The sequence below is a fragment of the Scyliorhinus canicula genome, chromosome 5 (genome assembly GCF_902713615.1).
Source record: "Scyliorhinus canicula chromosome 5, sScyCan1.1, whole genome shotgun sequence".
In the NCBI taxonomy this organism is placed as follows: Eukaryota; Metazoa; Chordata; class Chondrichthyes; order Carcharhiniformes; family Scyliorhinidae; genus Scyliorhinus; species Scyliorhinus canicula.
Window position 1 is genome coordinate 186,356,452 of NC_052150.1, and position 19,537 is coordinate 186,375,988.

Genomic DNA, 19,537 nt, shown 5'->3' on the forward strand with positions numbered 1-19,537 from the left:
ACTTCACCCACTTAATAAACCCTTCCCCAAACCCAAACCGTTCCAACGTCTCCCACAGGTACTCCCACTCCACCCTATCGAATGCCTTCTCCGCGTCCAGCGCTACCACTATCTCAGCCTCCCCCTCCACTGCCGGCATCATAATTACATTCAGCAATCTCCGCACGTTCGTGTTGAGCTGCCGCCCCTTCACGAACCCCGTCTGGTCCTCATGGATTACCCCTGGCACACAATCCTCTATTCTAGCTGCCAGGATCTTTGCCAGCAACTTGGCATCCACGTTCAGAAGCGAGATAGGCCTGTAGGACCCGCACTGCACGGGGTCTTTATCCCGCTTCAATATCAGGGAGATCAGAGCCTGCGACATTGTCGGGGGCAGAACCCCCCCCTCTCGCGCCTCATTAAAGGCTCGTACCAGTACCGGTCCCACCAAGTCCACATTTTTCTTATAGAATTCCACCGGGAACCCATCTGGCCCCGGCGCCTTCCCCGCTTGCATCTGACCTATTCCCTTGACTAGCTCCTCTAGCCCTATTGGCGCCCCCAGCCCTTCTACCAGCCCCTCCTGGACCCTTGGGAACCTCAATTTGTTTAGGAAGTCCTCCATTCCCCCTCTCCTCGTCGGCGGCTCAGACCGATACAACTCCTTGTAAAAATCCCTGAAGACCCCGTTCACTTCTTGCCCCTTCTGCACTACCTTCCCGCCCCTCTCCTTCACTCCCCCAATCTCCCTAGCCGCATCTCGTTTGCGAAGCTGGTGTGCCAGCATCCTGATCGCCTTTTCCCCATACTCATAGACCGCGCCCTGTGCCCTTCTCCACTGCGTCTCTGCCTTCCTGGTGGTCAGCAGGTCGAACTTGACCTGCAGGCTGCGCCGTTCTCCCAGCAGCCCCTCCTCTGGTGCCTCCGCATATCTCCTATCCACTTCCAATAGCTCCCCCACCAGCCTCTCCCTCTCCTGCCTCTCCTTTCTTTCTCTGTGCGCCCTTATGGAGATCAGCTCTCCCCTGATCACTGCCTTCAGGGCCTCCCAGACCATCCCCACCTGCACCTCCCCCGTGTCATTCAAGTCCAGATAGCTCTCAATGCTCTTCCGGACCCTTTTACACACCTCGTCGTCCGCTAACAGCCCCACATCCAGCCGCCACAGCGGGCGCTGGTCCCGCGCCTCCCCCATTTCCACATCCACCCAATGTGGTGCATGATCAGAGATCGCAATGGCCGAGTACTCAGCTTCCCGTACCCTCGGGATCAGCCCCCTGCTCAACACGAAGAAATCGATTCTGGAGTACACTCTATGGACGTGGGAGAAAAAGGAATACTCCCTCGCCCTCGGCCTACCAAACCTCCATGGGTCTACTCCTCCCATCTGCTCCATGTACCCCCTCAGCACTTCTGCCGCTGCCGGCCTCCTATTGGTCCTTGAGCTCGATCTGTCTAGCCCGGGGTCCAGCGCTGTGTTAAAGTCCCCCCCCATGATCAAGCCCCCTGCCTCCAGTCCCGGAATGAGGCCCAATAGGCGCCTCATAAAACCCGCGTCATCCCAGTTCGGGGCATATACGTTGACCATCACCACTTTCTCCCCCTGCAGCTTACCCTTCACCATCACATACCTACCCTCCTTATCCGCCACCACCTCCTCCGCCACGAACGACACCCTCTTTCCCACCAGAATCGCCACCCCCCCGGTTCTTTGCGTCCAATCCAGAGTGGAACACCTGTCCCACCCACCCCCTTCTCAGGCGAACCTGGTCCACTACCTTCAAATGGGTCTCCTGTAACATTGCTACATCAGCCTTCAGTCCCTTCAGGTGTGAGAATACCCTTGATCTCTTGACCGGCCCATTCAACCCCCTCACGTTCCAAGTGATCAGCCGGGTCGCGGGACGACCCGCCCCCTTCCCCTGCCGATTAGCCATGTCCTGTTCCCTGCTCGCCCCGGGTCGACCCTCCCCTTCTGACCCGCTCCCCATGGCGATGTCCCCCTCCCCCCACCTCTCCAGTCCTCCACTTCCCGTTTCTGGTCTTTTCAGCAGCAACCCGGTGTCCCTCCCTAACCCCCCCCCCCCCCCCCCCCCCAGGCTAGGACCCCTCCTAGCCGCGATGTACCCTCCATCGTACTCCCGTAAGTCAGCTGGTTCACGCTGACCCGGCTGCTCCTGCCACACTCCGACTCCCCCCGGCTCGGGGGGGGGGGGGGGGGGCCTCCCCCCCCTTGCCACTCCTCCCTGGCCCCGCTCCAGCGCGGGAAAGGTCGCCATTGCTAGCCACGCCCCGCACTCCTCCCCTCCCCCTCCTCTGCCCCGCACGCGGGAAAACAGAGGAAAGCCCGCGCTTTCGCCCTGCCACACCCCACCCCGCCATCTTCAGTTCCACCCCCGTCCCCGTCCATGCCTGTAAAGAACCACCCCTAGGAGCCCATATCCCCGATCTGCTCTCCCCCCCCGTCCCACCACCCCAACTTAACATTATAAATAACAGATAAATAACAAATAACAATGTACTTAACAGTCGCCCTCTACCAAACAGCATAAATAACCATAAATAACCATGAATAACCATAATAACAATAACTAAGGGAAGTTGGCAAAGGGGGAAAAAACATCAGAAGAAAAACCACAGCAAGAGTTCAAAATCCAAACAAAGAATTCAGCTGAAAGTACCCGAGCGGCTACGGCCGCCAAGTATCCCCTGGGTCTAATTCGAGTCCAGTTTCTCCTCCTGTACAAAGGCCCACGCCTCCTCTGGGGACTCAAAATAGTGGTGTTGGTTCCTGTAGGTGACCCACAAGCGCGCTGGCTGCAGCATTCCGAACCTGATCCGTTTTGCATGTAGCACCGCCTTCGACCGGTTGTACCGGGCCCGCCGCTTTGCCACCTCCGCACTCCAGTCCTGGTAGACCCTCACCGTCGAATTCTCCCACTTGCTGCTCCTTTCCCTCTTGGCCCACTCCAGCACTCTCTCACGGTCGCTGAGTCGCTGGAACCGCACCAGCACCGCCCTCGGGGGCTCATTTGCTCTTGGCCTCCTAGCCATGACCCTGTAGGCCTCTTCCAGCTCCAGGGGCGAAGGGACGGCCCCTGCCCCCATCAGGGAGCTCAGCATTTCTGCTACATATCCCGGGAAGTCTGACCCCTCCAGGCCTTCTGCCAGGCCCAAGATCATCAGGTTCTTCCGCCTCATTCGGGTATCCAGCTCCTCAAAACGGCTCTGCCATTTCAGGTGGAGTGCCTCGTGCACCTCCACCTTTCCCACGAGGACCGTGGCCTCCTCCTCCCTCACAGTCATCTCCTGTTGCAGCTCCCGAATCGACGCCTCTTGGGTCGCCTGGGCTCCCATCAGCCTGGTGGTCGTCGCATTCATTGACTCCAAGAGCTCCATTTTCAGCTCCGTAAAGAAGCGCAGGAGAGCGGCCTGCTGCTCCTCCGCCCATTTCCTCCATTCCTCGGGTGCGCCACCGGCCGCCATTTTGGTCTTCTTCCCCCGCTTTTTTTGGGGAGCTGCTGTTGCTTTCTTTACCACCCCACTCCGGGTACCGACCATAAAGTTGGTCTGGTTCTCTTCAGGGAGCCTTCCCCCACCGGGATTTGTCCTTACAGCGCCGTTGGGGCCCTCCAATCGGCCCGAAAACACCTTTGTAGCAGGAGCAGTCAAACGTGCGACTTAGCTGGTCATAGCCGCAACCGGAAGTCCCGATTAAAACCAGTTCTAACGCCTGAGTGATTATACCACTGCTGACGAACCCAGCCCCACCCCGCCTTTCCCGACTCCCTTCCCAACTAATACCGACCTCCCGATTAGCTGCCCTAGCCCCAACCACCCTCCCAACTGCATCCCCACTTCCGAACAAGCTCCCCACCTCCAACTACCACCCCCATCCCTGACCCCTCCTGGCCCACCTCACCCATCCACCTACCACTTTATTCCCTCACCCACTTACATTACACACTTTCATTCTCTTTGTAGCTTCTCATAGTGGCTTTGGTACTTTTCAACTTACTGGGAGCTAGTGGATTGAAAAGGGGACATGGCCTGGTTGCCCCCGCTGCTCCTGCACTACTATGGAGGGCCTCCAGGGGGAGGTATATTCCACGTTTCTCAGGAGACCCCGGTTCGAAGGCTCAGACAATAATGTGGAGCTCTGGTGAATGAAGTGGAGGTGATTGTCACTCCTCAGAAGATGTGGCCCGTGGTATCAAGGATTAGTGAGTTGAAATATTGACAGAAACTCACCATTTCATAATACCACACAGGTTGGGCTAGAGTTTCTGCTTTGGGAACAAGTTGCACAAAATTGAGCCAGTTATGAGGATTTGGATTAGGATTTGGGTTTATTGTCACATGTACCGAGTTACAGTGAAAAGTATTATTCTGCATACAATCTGGACAGATCTTTCCATACATGAAAAACATAGGACATAAGATCAATAGAATTTATTTTCTCTTGAATCTTGTGTTTGGCCGAGTATAAAGACTGCCATGAACTGGTTCAATCGGAATGTTTTTTGCTTTAAATAAAATATTCCTTGATATGTTTGAGTGATATCTTGCTGCAGTTTGATATTTTTAATATTCGTTCTTGGGATGTGGATGTCGTTGGCTGGGCCAACATTTGTTGCCCATTAGGGCAGCACGGTAGCATTGTGGATAGCACAATGGCTTCACAGCTCCAGGGTCCCAGGTTCGATTCCCGGCTTGGGTCACTGTCTGTGCGGAGTCTGCACATCCTCCCCGTGTGTGCGTGGGTTTACTCCGGGTGCTCCGGTTTCCTCCCACAGTCCAAAGATGTGCAGGTTAGGTGGATTGGCCATGATAAATTGCCCTTAGTGTCCAAAATTGCCCTTGGTGTTGAGGGGGGGGGGGTTACTGGGTTATTGGGATAGGGTGGAGGTGTTGACCTTGGGTAGGGTGCTCTTTCCAAGAGCCGGTGCAGGCTCGATGGGCCGAATGGCCTCCTTCTGTACTGTAAATTCTATGATAATTCTATGATCCCTAATTGCCCTTGAACTGAGTGGCCATTTCTGTCGGGAACAGTTAAGAGTCAAGCGGTTCGCTGTGTGGATCTGGAGTCACATGTAGCCAGACCAGGAAAAGACAGCAGATTTCCTTCTCTGAAGGGCATTAGTGAGCTAGATGAGTTTTTACGACAATCAACAATTCTTTCTTGGTCATTGATGTGTTGGGTAAGCTGGGTCTGTGAGGACTGCGTTTACTGCAGTGGTGAGAGAGACAGGCTTCCAACACTTGAAGAAATGCAACTCGATTTTATTGAACTCTTTTTTTTTAGCAGACAATTTTATTGAGGTATTTTTGGTATTGTAAACAGTAACAATATGCATTAATCTGCAGATATCAATTACAAAAAACATAGTGCAAATAACAGTACCTCTCTCGCAAATAGACCCGCCTATTCTTCCCCCCTACTGTACACTATTCTACTCCCCCCCCCCCCCCCCACCCCACCCCACCCCGCTGACGATTAGTTCCCCGTGAAGAAGTCGATGAACGGTTGCCACCTCCGGGCGAACCCCGATAGTGATCCCCGTAAGGCGAACTTGATTTTTTTCCAAGCCGAGAAAGCTTGCCATGTCCGACAGCCATACTTCGGTCTTTGGGGGCTTTGAGTCCCTCCAGGCCAGCAGTTTTCGTCGTAGGGTTATCAGGGAAGCAAAGGCCACAACGTCGGCCTCTATCCCCTCCTGGACTCCCGGGTCTTGTGACACCCCAAAAATCGCCACCTCTGGACTCATCGCCACCCTTGTTTTCAGTACCCGGGATATCATAGATCATAGAATTTACAGTGCAGAAGGAGGCCATTCGGCCCATCGAGTCTGCACCGGCTCTTGGAAAGAGCACCCTACCCAAGTTCAACACCTCCACCCTATCCCAATAACCCAGTAACCCCACCCAACACTAAGGGCAATTTTGGACACTAAGGGCAATTTATCATGGCCAATCTACCTAACCTGCACATCTTTGGACTGTGGGAGGAAACCGGAGCACCCGGAGGAAACCCACGCACACACGGGGAGGATGTGGAGACTCCGCACAGACAGTGACCCAAGCCGGAATTGAACCCGGGACCCTGGAGCTGTGAAGCCATTGTGCTATCCACAATGCTACCGTGCTACCGTGGATATGACGTCCACAAATCCCTGCCAGTATCCCCTGAGTTTTGGACACGCCCAGAACATGTGGATATGGTTCGCTGGTCCTCCCCCACATCTAGCACACTTGTCCTCCAGCCCAAAGAATTTGCTCATCTGGGTCACCGTCATGTGGGCCCGGTGAATCACCTTGAACTGAATCAGACCGAGCTTGGCACATGTTGCGGTTGCATTTACCCTCCTCGGAGCGTCTGCCCATACACCTCCCTCCAACTCCCCACCAAGCTCCTCCTCCCACTTAAGTTTCAGTTCCTCGGTCCCTGTGTCCTCCGCTCCCATAAGCTCCTTATAAATATCTGAGACTCTCCCCTCTCCTACCTCACCCCTGGAAATTACTCTGTCCTGGATGCCCCTTGGTGGAAGACGTGGAAAGGACGGGACCTGTCTACGTACGAAATCCCGCACCTGCAAGTACCAAAAGTCATTCCCCCTCGCCAGCCCGAACTTCTCCTCCAGCGCCCTCATGTTCGCGAAGCTCCCTTCCAGGAACAAGTCGCCCATCCTTCCCACCCCCGCCCTCTGCCACGCTCGAAACCCGCCATCCATCTTCCCCGGGACAAATCGGTGGTTGTCACATATTGGGGACCAGACCAACGCTCCCACTTCCCCCGCATGCTTCCTCCATTGGCCCCAAAGCCGCAGAGCCGCCACCACTACAGGGCTGGTAGGGTACCTGGCCGGCGGGAGCGGCAGGGGAGCCGTGACCAGGGCTGCCAAGCTGGTGCCCCTGCACGAAGCAGCCTCCACCCGCTCCCAAACCGACCCCGTACCCACCATCCATTTCCTTATCCTGGCTATGTTAGCCGCCCAGTAGTAGTTGCTGAGGTTCGGCAACGCCAGCCCCCCCTCACTACGGTTCCGTTCCAGCATCCCCCTCTTTACCCGCGGGGACTTCCTAGCCCAAACAAATCCCAGGATGATTTTATTGATTCTTTTAAAGAAGGATGAAAATAAGGAGACACTGAAAAATAAACAGGAATCTCGGGAGAATCGTCATCTTCACCGTCTGTACTCTCCCCGCTAGTGACAGCGGGAGCGCATCCCACCTCCGAAACTCGCTCCTCATTTGCTCCACCAGCCTAGACAAGTTCAACCTATGCATCTTACCCCAGTCGCGCGCCACTTGTATCCCTAGATACCTAAAACTTTCCCCAACCAGCCTAAATGGTACCTCGCTCAGCCTATTCTCCTGACCCCTCGCCTGCACCACAAACATCTCGCTTTTTGCCATGTTCAACTTGTAGCCCGAAAACCAGCCAAACTCCCGTAGGATTTCCATAATCCCGTGCATCCCTGCCGCTGGATCTAACACATACAAAAGCAGGTCATCTGCGTAGAGCAGGACCTTGTGTTCTATCCCCCCCTGACCATTCCCTTCCATCCCCTTGCCGCTCTGAGAGCAATTGCCAGCGGTTCTATGGCCAACGCAAACAGCAGTGAAGAGAGGGGGCATCCCTGTCTTGTCCCGCGGTGTAGTCTAAAATACTCAGATGTCATCCTGTTCGTCCTTACACTAGCCTCCGGGGCCTGATGTAGCAGTTTAACCCAGTCCACAAAGCCCTCTCCAAACCCAAACTGTCCCAACACCTCCCATAAATAGTCCCACTCCACCCGTCAAAAGCCTTTTCGGCATCCATTGCCACCACTACCTCCACCTCTCTGCCCTCCAGGGGCATCATAATCACATTGAGTAGCCTTCTTAGATTGTCTACCAGCTGCCTGCCCTTAACAAACCCCGTTTGGTCCTCCACAATCACGTCCGGTATGCAGTCTCCGATTCTGGACGCCAGGATCTTGGCCAGCAGTTTAGCGTCTACATTAATCAGGGAGATTGGCCTGTAGGACCCACAGACCTCCGGATCCTTATCCAGTTTTAATATCAGCGAGATGGTGGCTTGTGACATCGTTGGGGGTAGCATCCCATTGTCCCTCGCCTCGTTAAACACCCTAACCAGCACCGGCCCCAGTATACCCGCAAACTTTTTGTAGAACTCCACTGGATACCCATCCGGCCCCAGGGCTTTACCTGACTGCATGGCCTTCAGGCCCCCCCATTACTTCTTCAGCTCTAATCGGGGCCCCCAGCCCCTCTACCATCCCTCTGCCCACCCTTGGGAAGGTCAGCCATCTAAGAAGCACCTCATCCCCTCCGGCCCCGTGGGGGGTTCCGAGGTATACAGCTTCCTGTAAAAGTCCCTGAATACCCTGTTCAGTCCTGCCGGGTCTCCCACCCGGTACCCTGCCCCGTCCATTACCGTCCCTATCTCCCTGGCTGCCTCCCTCTTCCTAAGTTGCTGCGCAAGCATTCTGCTGGCTTTCTCCCCATACTCATACACCGCACCCCTGGCCTTTCTGAGTTGCTCTACGGCTTTCCTAGTGGATAGCGCTCCGAGCTCCGCCTGCAGTCTCCATCGTTCCCTAAGTAGCTCTGCCCTCGGGGAGTCCGCATATTCCCTATCCGTCCGTGTAATCTCCTGCACCAGTCTGTCTATCTCTGCCCTATCCGTTCTCTCCCTATGGGCTCGGATTGAGATCAGTTCCCCTCTCACACAACCTTCAGCGCCTCCCAGAGCACCGCTGCTGAGACTTCCCCTGTATCGTTGACCTGCAGGTAGTCCTGCATGCATTTCCCCACTCTCTCACACACCCTCTCCTCTGCCAACAATCCCACCTCTAACCTCCATTGTGGGCGCTAGTAACTTTCTTTGCAGACCTGCAGGTCGACCCAATGTGGAGCATGGTCCGAAATAGTGATCGCCGAGTATTCAGTATCCCTCACCCCCTCCAAAAAGTCCCTACTCATAATAAAGAAGTCAATAAGAGAATAAACCTTGTGAACATGTGAATAGAACGAGAGCTCCTTCCCCGTTGGCCGGCTGATTCTCCAGGGGTCCGCCCCCCCCCATTTGTTCCATGAACCCTCTCAGTTCTCTTGCCATTGCCGGGACCCTGCCCGTGCAAATCCAAGTCGGGGATTTCCCCCAGCAGCCTTTTGATGAAATCTACATCATCCCAGTTTGGAGCATAAACATTCACTAGGACCACCCTCAACCCCTCAAGCTTGCCCCGGACCATAAGAAATCTACCACCCACATCCGCAACTGTGCTGTCCGCCTCAAATTTAACCCGTTTGTTAATCATGATCGCGACCCCTCTGGTCTTAGCGTCAAGCCCCGAATGGAAGACCTGGCTAACCCAGCCCTTCCGTAATCTAATCTGGTCCGCCACTTTCAAATGTGTCTCCTGCAGCAACATTACATCAGCCTTCAGAGCCCGTAAGTGCGTGAACACACGTGGCCTCTTGACCGGCCCGTTTAATCCTCTAACATTCTAGGTGATCAGCCTGATTGGAGGGCACCCTGCCCCCCCCCCCCCCCCCCCCCCCACTACGCCAATCAGCCATCCCCCTTCTTGGGCCCATTCCCTGCCCATGTGCCGCGCCTCCCCTGGTCCGCCTCTTGGCAGCTCCCACCCACGACCTCTTCCCTGTTACCTGGTTCAGTTCCCTCCCTCGTCAGCAGATCTTATCCCCCCCACCCCCATGTCTCACACCTATTGCCCCCCCGCTCCCGTCCCCCCCCCCCCGCCCATCAACACCACCTCCCCAGAACAGCCCTGTTCGAGCAATCGCTCTGCGACCAAGACAGAGAGAAAACAAACAAAGAACAAAGCAACATTCCCAGAAGAGAAAAAAAAGCAAAGAGAACCCGAACAGCCACCCAGCAACTTAAACTTTAACTATCACTTTGGCTTTAACTTTAAAACTTTCAAGCAGGCAAACACAAACACAAGAACACCCCCAATCTTAAATAAAAGAGCATGCCGAACGACATCGCTAACACGAAGGGCAATCTGTTGCTATTCCCGGTATGTGACCCAAAGCCGCGCCGGGAAAAGTGACCCAAAGCCGCGCCGGGAAAAGTAGCCCAAATCTGACCTTTTTAAACAGGATCTCTTTAATTTGTCTGTAGGCTGCCCTCCTTCTGGCTACCTCCGGGCTCAGATCCTGGTAGATGCGCAGGACACTGTTGTTCCATGAGCAGCTCTTCGTGCTCTTGGCCCACTGTAGAACCTGCTCCTTGTCCACGAACCTATGGAACCTGACCACCATCGCCTGCCCCCCCCCCCCCCCACCGTGGCTGCCTCGCCTGCACTCTGTGTGCCCTGTCCAGCTCCAACGGACGCGGGAAGAAATCATCCCCCGCCAGCTTCTGCAGCATGTCTGCCACATATGCCGTGGCATCCACTCCCTCGGCCCCCTCAGGGAGCCCAATGATTCTCAGATTCTGCCGGCGAGACCTGTTTTCCAGGTCCTCCAGCCTGTCCATCAGCCTTGCTTGCTGCTCCTTCAACTTTCTAATTTCCACGTCTGCTACAGTGTTGGAAATCCGCCTGCTCTTCCACTGTCTTCTCCAGTGCCTGAACCTTCTTATCCTGAGCATCCAGCCTCTGTTCAAGTCTCTCCACCGCTTTCTGGAGTGGTTCCAAATTATCCCACTTCAGTGCTGCGAAGCTCTCTTTCATGACCTGCAGCATGTTGTCCAGTGCTGCCTGGACCATCCTTTCCGTGGTCCGTTCATCGGCCATCTTTCCTCCCACTTGAGCTTCCACACCACCTTTGTTCAGCCCCTTCTTCGCCTGTTTTCGCTCCCTTCTGCTCCTTAAGTCCGTACAACTCTGTATGGATTCAGATCTAGAGTGCTATTGCTTTTCACTCCAGCGCTCAAAAGTTCAAAAAGGTCGGGAAAAAAGGTCTTAAAGTCAGACCGGAGAGAGAGCCACCAAATGTGCGACTTACTCCCTCATAGCCGCCACTGGAAGTCCGATTTTATTGAACTCTTAACTATTATACATGCTTTAACTGTGGGTTGACACTATGCTGACTTGACTGGAGACCTGAGGCTAACCTGACCAGACTATCTTACTACCACATGGTGTTTGTTCTAGTTGCTGCTCACGAGCTCTGACTGTCTCAGAGGCTGGATCCCGAGAGAGCGGGAAAACTAGCGCCTTCTGGCTTTATAGTAGTCGTGTCCTGTCTGGTGATTGGCTGCTGTGTTCTGTGTGTTCACTGGTGTGTGTCAATCACTGCCTGCCTGCACACCATCATATACCTGGATGTATATCATGACAGTCATCATTCAACTTAATTCCAGATTTTTTAAAATTGAATTCAAATTTCACCATCTTCCATGGTGGGATTCAAACCATGGAACCCAGAGCATTACCCTGTGGGATTACCAATCCAGTGACAGTACCGCTACACCACCGCCTCCCCTAATATGGTTGAAAATGGATTTCTCACAAAAATAAGAATTTTGAGTGTTTGACCCACTACCCCTGAGTAATTAACTTTAAAATAACTAAATATGACATTTTTTAAAAGTATACAGAGCCATTTGATATTTACATTATGCACAGTACATTTTCTTAACTTTCGATGCTTGTTTTGTTTAAATACTTATCAAAATGCATCTAGTGTCCTTGTGCTAAAAAAAGTGCCTTTAAAAATGGTTCAAGTTTCAAAGCTTCCCCAAAGATCTGCAAGCGAGCACAATTAGTGGAAACGCTCACTGAGAATTCATTTGATTTGAGGGATTAGCCACTTTGGCAGTTGGAGTTTCTTCTAGCCCAATGATTTTTTAAACCAATGCAAACACTTGCCGAAAATTAATTTGTGCAATTTGGATGTATTTAGATTTTAAATTCCAACATCCTTTGCACTGCTGTCACTAATTTGGGAAATTTACACTGATTAAACCAGCGCAGCTGAGTTCAAACTCTGCGCCAATGTACTCCACTTGATAAAAATACTTCCTTTTAAGTTTAAAACCAGAAAACTAATAAAAACAAGTAGATAGACCAAACGTGATTGGGATACTCGCCGAATGTGCTTCAATGGAAATAATGCACTTCTCTCCTCATCGCTTTGCTGAGATCACGTTGGAAGAAACTTTGCCGGATCCCATTCACGAACGCGATTTCACACTATGACCTGAGTGTGGGTGGTGTGAACTGCAGGCACGGTGTTAAAAGTACCCCCTCGAATACAGAGCCGGCAAAGTCACAGGTGGAACACTAATCTTGTGCTCCCGATGGCTCTTTTATTCCCCACCCTCTTCCGCCAAAAATCCATACATAACGAGTTAGAGAGGGAAGTGCCTGTGTTAATAATATTAAGCTCCGCCTATTGGCCTTGACTATTTAAACATTTGGAAACAAGTTTAGCTCCCCAGTGGCAAAAATAATTCTAAGGGTGCGAGTTAATGGCTGCGTCACGTTTGAGCGGGAGTGCGACACGGCCGTTAGATTGGGGAAAGAGGTCAAAATCGAGAACCACACCGGGCACCGATCGGTTTGCGATCTAACCGGCCCGTCCCATTGGCGAAATCAGGATACTGCCATGGCGTGGTGAGAAACCAATGATCACCACTTATGGCCAGTTTCCATACAATTAACGGGAACGGCCCCCTATTTAATGGCCTCCCATGATCTAACCACCTGCCCAGCAAGTGGTCATGCAGACGCCGATAAGTACACCTTTTTAAGAATGTGAAGCTGCTGGAATGACTGCTGTGGGGACCCGAGGAGGTGAGTAGCCATCTTCGCTCCCAGGCAATGAATCTGGTGGCACTGGGGTTGCTGCCTTGGTGCTCAAAGGGGTGGGGGGGGGGGGGGGCCATGCCCCAGAGGGCCAACCTCAGTCGGGGTGGGCCGCCATCTGTGGGGATTCATTTTGGACTGGTGGGGGGGAAGGGGGTGTCTCAAAGCCTGTCATGGTTGTTTTGTTAATATTGTTTTGTTTATATTTTGTGAAAATCTTAATAAAAATTATATATTTTTTTTAAAAGCCTGTGGGTCTGCAATTGCACTCTCTGATCATGTGTACCCATTACCTGCTTGTCTGTTTCACTGGCCACTCATTGACCATGGAGGCCTCTGGCTGCGCGGCTGAAGGCTATTGCGAATAGAGAATTGGCAATCGTAGCTAAGTGAGCACGACACAGCTCCCAAGTGGATTCCCATGGGTGATCGTGCTATGTAGCCTGTGGATAATGCCCAGCTCCCAATCAGACCATGATGCCTGAACACTGTGCCTGGACACAGCAGGAAGCAACACCACGGACGCAACATCCAACATCCGAACACCCAGGGGCTGGGCTCCAGCACTGGGGACATCTTTTCGACCAGACGGTGGGTGTGTGCACCTGTGAGGGGACCAGCACCTGGTCCAAGCAACGTCATGTGCTGATGTCTAGAGTACAGGGTGTGGGGTTCAGTGACTGGGTGCTCCCGCTGCATGGGCAGGGCGTGTTGGATGGCAGGGGATGTGTGGGGTATGGGGGGGGAGCAATGGGGAGAATCCCGGGATGGAAGACACCGCTGGCTGTCAGTCTCACACCCTCTCCACTTCCTTACAGATGTTACACGGGAGGGATAATATCTTGCACCCGGCAGAGTCTGCTCTCGTGATGCTGCTGGCAGGCCAGGTAGCCAGACACCGGAGAAGGCGGCGGGGGCAGTGTCGACAGAGGCTCAAGGCAGCGGCCCATATGCAGGTTCCCACCCCACACACTGAGTTCCCAGCTGGTCGTAAGGCCAGGGAGAGACCCAGAGGGGGAGGCCAGTGATAGCCCAATGTGTACAGGCGCGCTGGTCTTTCGAACAGATGAGACAGTGTGTGCCGCAAGAGGCTCCATCTCAACAAGGAGACTGTGCGACACCTGTGCCTTGACCTCGCTGACTTGGCACCATGTGGAGGAGGAGGATGTTGCCAACCGTTGGCTGTCAAGGTCACCGCAGCCCTGAAGTCCTGCACCTCCGGATCATTCCAGGGCTCGGGCAGCTACCTGTGCGGCATCTCACAAGCTACAGCCCACGAGTATCCGTGAGGTCACGGATGCCCTGTTTGCCTGGACAGCAAACTATACCAACTTTGACATGGACCAAGCCCAAAATGATGCCCGGGCAGCAGGATTCTCCGCCATTGGTGGGAGGCCCCAGGTCTGGGGTGCACCATGCCATCAGGGTGTGCCCTACATTAATAGGAAGGGGTTCTACTTCCTGAATATCCAGCTTATGTGCAATCACCGCATGAAGGTCATGTACATGTTTCTTAGGGAACGTGCCCAACAGCTGCATCCTGGGACAGTCAGATTGGCTGCCCTATGGCTGATCCTCCGAGCTCCTCGGAACAGGGAGCCCGTTCTGGTCTCAACCACGTCCAACAATCTGGCCAGGTCTGCATCCCTGAATCGTGGGGCTGTGTCCTCGGTGGCATGGCTGGGAGCTGTGTGGGGTTGGCTGTGCAACCTTGTTAGCGGGGGGCTGGCGAGCGCAGTCCCGGCGAATCGGCTGGCGAGCCTTCCTTTACGGTGTGAGGCCTGTGGGGCCTCTTTAAGTGGACCAATTTATGTTATATATTACTGCCAGCCTCGCCAGGTTGAGTGCCGTGACGCACAAAGCAGGTAGTGCTATCCTGGCACCTGAGTGCACTGGCCCTGGCAATGCTCCTGCCAATATAAGAGTGCCACCCTGGCAACTTTGCAATACCAGGATGGCAGTGCCAAAGTGTATGCCTGGCAGTGCCCAGGTGCCAAGGGGAGAGCCAATGTGCCACCCTGCCCTGTCCCTGACCACCCAGGAGCCTCCAATGCCCTGGGAAACCCCCCAGGTGCTTTTCCACCTGTTTCACATTTGCGTGGACCAGTACTAAACGACGCCCGGCTGGTGTCCCCCTGGGGACGCCGGTAGATCCTGGGAGCCAGTTAGATGTCCAAACGGTACAGTGAGTTCCTAAGCACACTTAACCATGCGGTAAATGGGCGGGACCCAGATTGCAACGCCTCGCAAGATCTAAACAGATCTCGCACGGTGTAATGGCCATCGGGAATCCCGGGGGGGGGGGGGGCTTTCCTGGCATGTACCGACCACGTCAAGCCCTTGTTGGGGCAGGATGCGGCCTGTAGATCGCGCCCAATGTCACCAATTGTACATCAGAATCAAATAGTAAACTGTCTGACGTTGAACTAATTGGGGTAAAAGTTGGGAAAAAAGACTAGAATGTGGTAAATTGACTGAAAATGGTGCTCAGCTCATTCCTGCGACAATGTGATGACAGCTTTGTACAGCAGCTGGGCAGTTCAACAGTGGAATTAACCAAAAGGCTGCTCAAAACAGCGATCCAACACTTTGAGTGCTTTTACTTTTGTCCCTGAGGGTTCACAGTTTCACATTATCAAAGGATCCCATTTCTTTTACTTTGGAAAGCATAAGTTTATTTTGCTAAAATACTGGCTGGGAAAAACAAGTTTTGACTTGTAACAGCACATCACTTATTAAACAGTGCAATATTCTTTCCCAATAAACCTGAGAAGTTGTAAGGTGGAAATGGATTGGGGCACTGTTTGGTGCATCTAATGGATATCTACTGCATTGAAGTGTCTTGCAAAGTAATTCCTTTTAGATTTATTTCATGCTGTGACGGGTTGAGACTGTGTGGATTATCTTTCAGATTGCCTCCCACTATTAAACATTGAAAGATTTACCAGCAGATCTGTCTGGGAACCTTTCCAGAGATCTGTCATGTTCACAGAACAAGAATCTTGCATTCCCCAATTTTGCATCAACCTTCCTGACGTTTGTCCAATGGTGTGGAGATGCCGGCGTTGGACTGGGGTGAGCACAGTAAGAAGTCTTACAACACCAGGTTAAAGTCCAACAGGTTTGTTTCAAACACGAGCTTTCGGAGCACTGCTCCTTCCTCACCTGAGGAAGGAGCAGTGCTCCGAAAGCTAGTATCTGAAACAAACTTGTTGGACTTTAACCTGGTGTTGTAAGACTTCTTACTTTGTCCAAAGGGCAGCATGCCTCATCGTCAACCAGCAAAGGCATGTCAATCGCAAAGCTGATAAAGGCCTCACCATCACTCGGGTCAAATGCTTTCTGGAATGAGTGAAGAGGTAGGAAACATAAGGTCATTGGAACAGGAGTCGACCGTTCAGCCCCTCGGACCTGAACGTCCACTCAACAGGATTGTGGCTCATCGGTACCTCAATCCCTCTCTTCCTTTCACAAGAAAAATCCATCAATCTCCAGCTCGGAAAATGTTTCATTGAATCTACATTCACGGCCCTTTGGGCGAGAGTGTTCAGATTTCCACTGACCTTTGTGAGGATGCGTGCTTTCACATTTTATCCCATTGATCATGCAGTTGGTGCGCATGTGAGAATTGAAAGGGTTCACTTTTGGGGTGGATAAGAATAAAATCTCAAGAGCACAACCATCACATGGTGTGTCCTCTTTTGCCACTGGTTCGGCTTCAACTAGAACATTGTGTCCAGTACTGGGCACCACACTTTAGGAAGGATGTGAAGGCATTAGAAAGGGTGGAGAAAAGATTCACGAGTGATGAGGGACTTCAGTTATATAGAAAGATTGGAGAAGATAACACTTCTCTTTGGAGCAGAAATGTTTGAGATGGGATTTAATAGAGTTGTTGAAAATTGTGAGGGGTCTGGACAGAGTAGATGGGGAAACGTGGTTCCCATTGGTGGAAAGATGAAGACCCAGAGGGCACAGATTTATGCTCATTGGCAAAAGAAACAATAGAGACGCGAAGCAAAACCTTTCACGCAGGGAGCGGTTAGGATCTCGAATGCACTGCCTGAGAGTGGGGTGGAGGCAAGTCCAATTGAGACTTTCAAAAGGAAATTGGATGACTATTTGAAAAGGAAAGATTTGGAGTACAACTGGGAAAAAGCACGGAAGTGGCACGAGGTGAATTGCTCCATCGGAGAGCCAGCACAGATAGGAGAAACCGAATGGCCTCCTCCTGTGATTCCTCACTGTGAGACAATGGAATTGTTGTTGAGGGGACACACTGGTAGTCAGGGCATGATTTCAAAATTTGCAGATGACACAAAGATTAGAAACATTGTCAAGTCTGTTGAGGATAGTATTGAACTTCAAAAAGACATGTCGGTGCATTGGACACACAAGTGGTAGATGAGTTTCAATGCAGAGAAGTGTGAGGTCATTCATTTTGGCAGGAAGAATATGGGTAGACAGTATAAAATAAAGAGAGAAATTCTAAAGGAAGAAGAGAGGGACCTTGCTGTATATGTGCACATACGGGGCAGCACGTAGCATAGTGGTTAGCACAATTGCTTCACAGCTCCAGGATCCCAGGTCGATTCCTGGCTTGGGTCACTGTCTGTGCGGAGTCTGCATGTTTACCCCGTATGTGAGTGGGTTTCCTCCGGGTGCTCCGGTTTCCCCCCATAGTCCAAAGGTGTGCAGGTTAGGTGCATTGGCCATGATAAATTGCCCTTGGTGTCCAAAATTGCCCTTAGTGTTGGGTGGGGTTACTGGGTTATGGGGATAGGGTGGAGGTGTGGGCTTGGGTAGGGTGCTCTTTCCAAGAGCCAGTGCAGACTCGATGAGCCGAATGGCCTCCTGCATTGTAAATTCTGTGATCCTATGATGATTCATTGAAGTTGGCAGGGCATGTTGAGAGAACAGTTAATAAAGCATAGAGTATCTTAGGTTTTATTAATAGGGGCATTGAATGCAAGAGTAAGGAGATCATGTTCAACTTGTGTAAGACACTCATCAGCCTCATCTGGAGTACTCCGTCCAGTTCTGGGTGCTATACCTGAGGAAGGATGTGAAAGCATTGGAGAGAATACAGAGGAGATTCACAAGAATGATTCCAGGAATAAAGAATGTAACTATGAGGATAGATTGGAGAGGTTGGGATTGTTTTCCTTGGAAAAAAGAAGGCTGATAGGAGAACATAGAACATAGAACAATACAGCACAGAACAGGCCCTTCGGCCCTCAATGTTGTGCCGAGCCATGATCACCCTACTCAAACCCACGTATCCACTTATACCTGTAACCCAACAACCCCCCCCCTTAACCTTACTTTTATTAGGACACTACGGGCAATTTAGCATGGCCAATCCACCTAACCCGCACATCTTTGGACCGTGGGAGGAAACCGGAGCACCCGGAGGAAACCCACGCACACAGGGGGAGGACGTGCAGACTCCACACAGACAGTGACCCAGCCGGGAATCGAACCTTGATAGATATTAAAGATCCTGAGGGTAAATAGTGAGAAACTGTTCCCACTCGAGTGAACATCAAGAACTAAAGGGCAGAGATTCAAAATAATTGGCAAAATGAGTAAAAGTGATGTGAGGAAATTTTTTTCACCCAGAGAGTGGTTGAAGTCTGGAGCCAACTTCCTGTGAGGGTGGTGGGGGCACGTTTGATCAAGGTCTTTAAAAGGAAATTGGATTGCCAACTGAAAAGAAAGAATGTGCAAGGTCACAGGGATAAGGCAGGGGTGTGGGATTAGGTAGAATGTGTTATATTCCTCTTGGTGGTAATATGTCGTTGTTCTTTGTCTTTTGTTCCAGAATGGTCCGTTGAGTTGATGACAAAGAAACCACCAATCGTTAGATTGAATCAAAACTAATTTATTGGATAACGATAAATTAAATGAAGTTCGCACACATTACAGAGCTATAGTTAATAATAAAGTAATATTGAATCAGTCTAGCAGTCAGCAATAACCTAGTAGTCACTAACAATATCCTCATGTTAACTCTCTCTAATCTAATCTACTCCCCGTGCTGTTCTCAGGCTTTCTCCTTTGCTAACTACCCAGCATTCCCTGAGGTCTGATATGTATACTGAGAACTGGTGGTGCCCTCTACTGTTTGAATTACACTGAGATGTAATAATTAACCCTTCACTGGCTTGCCTATATATATATAATTACAGAATGTTTCAGAGATCTGGTGCAGACTCGATGGGCCCAGTGGTCCCCTTCTGTACTGTAACGGCTCTGTGATGGCAACAAACTTTAATCATTGGCAGTAAATGTTTATGCTGCATCTGCGAAGCAGCGGTGATATTGTTAAGTGCCAGGCTGGCAGCAAAGTGAAGTTTAAGACACACAGAATCTGACCTGCCACAGCTGCAAGGGGAATATGGCTGGCGCAAACCATTGGTGAGAAAGGTTTGCGTTACCATGAAGTTGTGACAGCCCATTGCACTACCATTAACATTTGAACGATTGAAAAGAGGACGTGCAGACTCCACACAGACAGTGACCCAGCCGGGAATCGAACCTTGATAGATATTAAAGATCCTGAGGGTAAATAGTCAGGCAACTCATCAGGGTATTTTCAAGGGAACTTTGGAATAGAATCATTTCACAGAGATGACGAGGAACTCACAGAACTGAGCTTGATTTAATTTGATGGAAGTGTAAGTGGGGATATGTGGGAAGGACTTGGTCCAAGTGCATCACAGAGCAGACAGCAGAGATGTTAAAAAGGTGGTTTAACATGACTC

At 51.7% G+C, this 19,537-nt stretch overlaps 1 protein-coding gene across 10 annotated transcripts in view; it reads left to right on the forward strand.

Moving 5' to 3' along the window:
* Positions 1-19,537, forward strand: part of jcada (junctional cadherin 5 associated a) — a 415,634-nt gene that overhangs the window by 359,241 nt on the left and 36,856 nt on the right. The window lies entirely within an intron of this gene.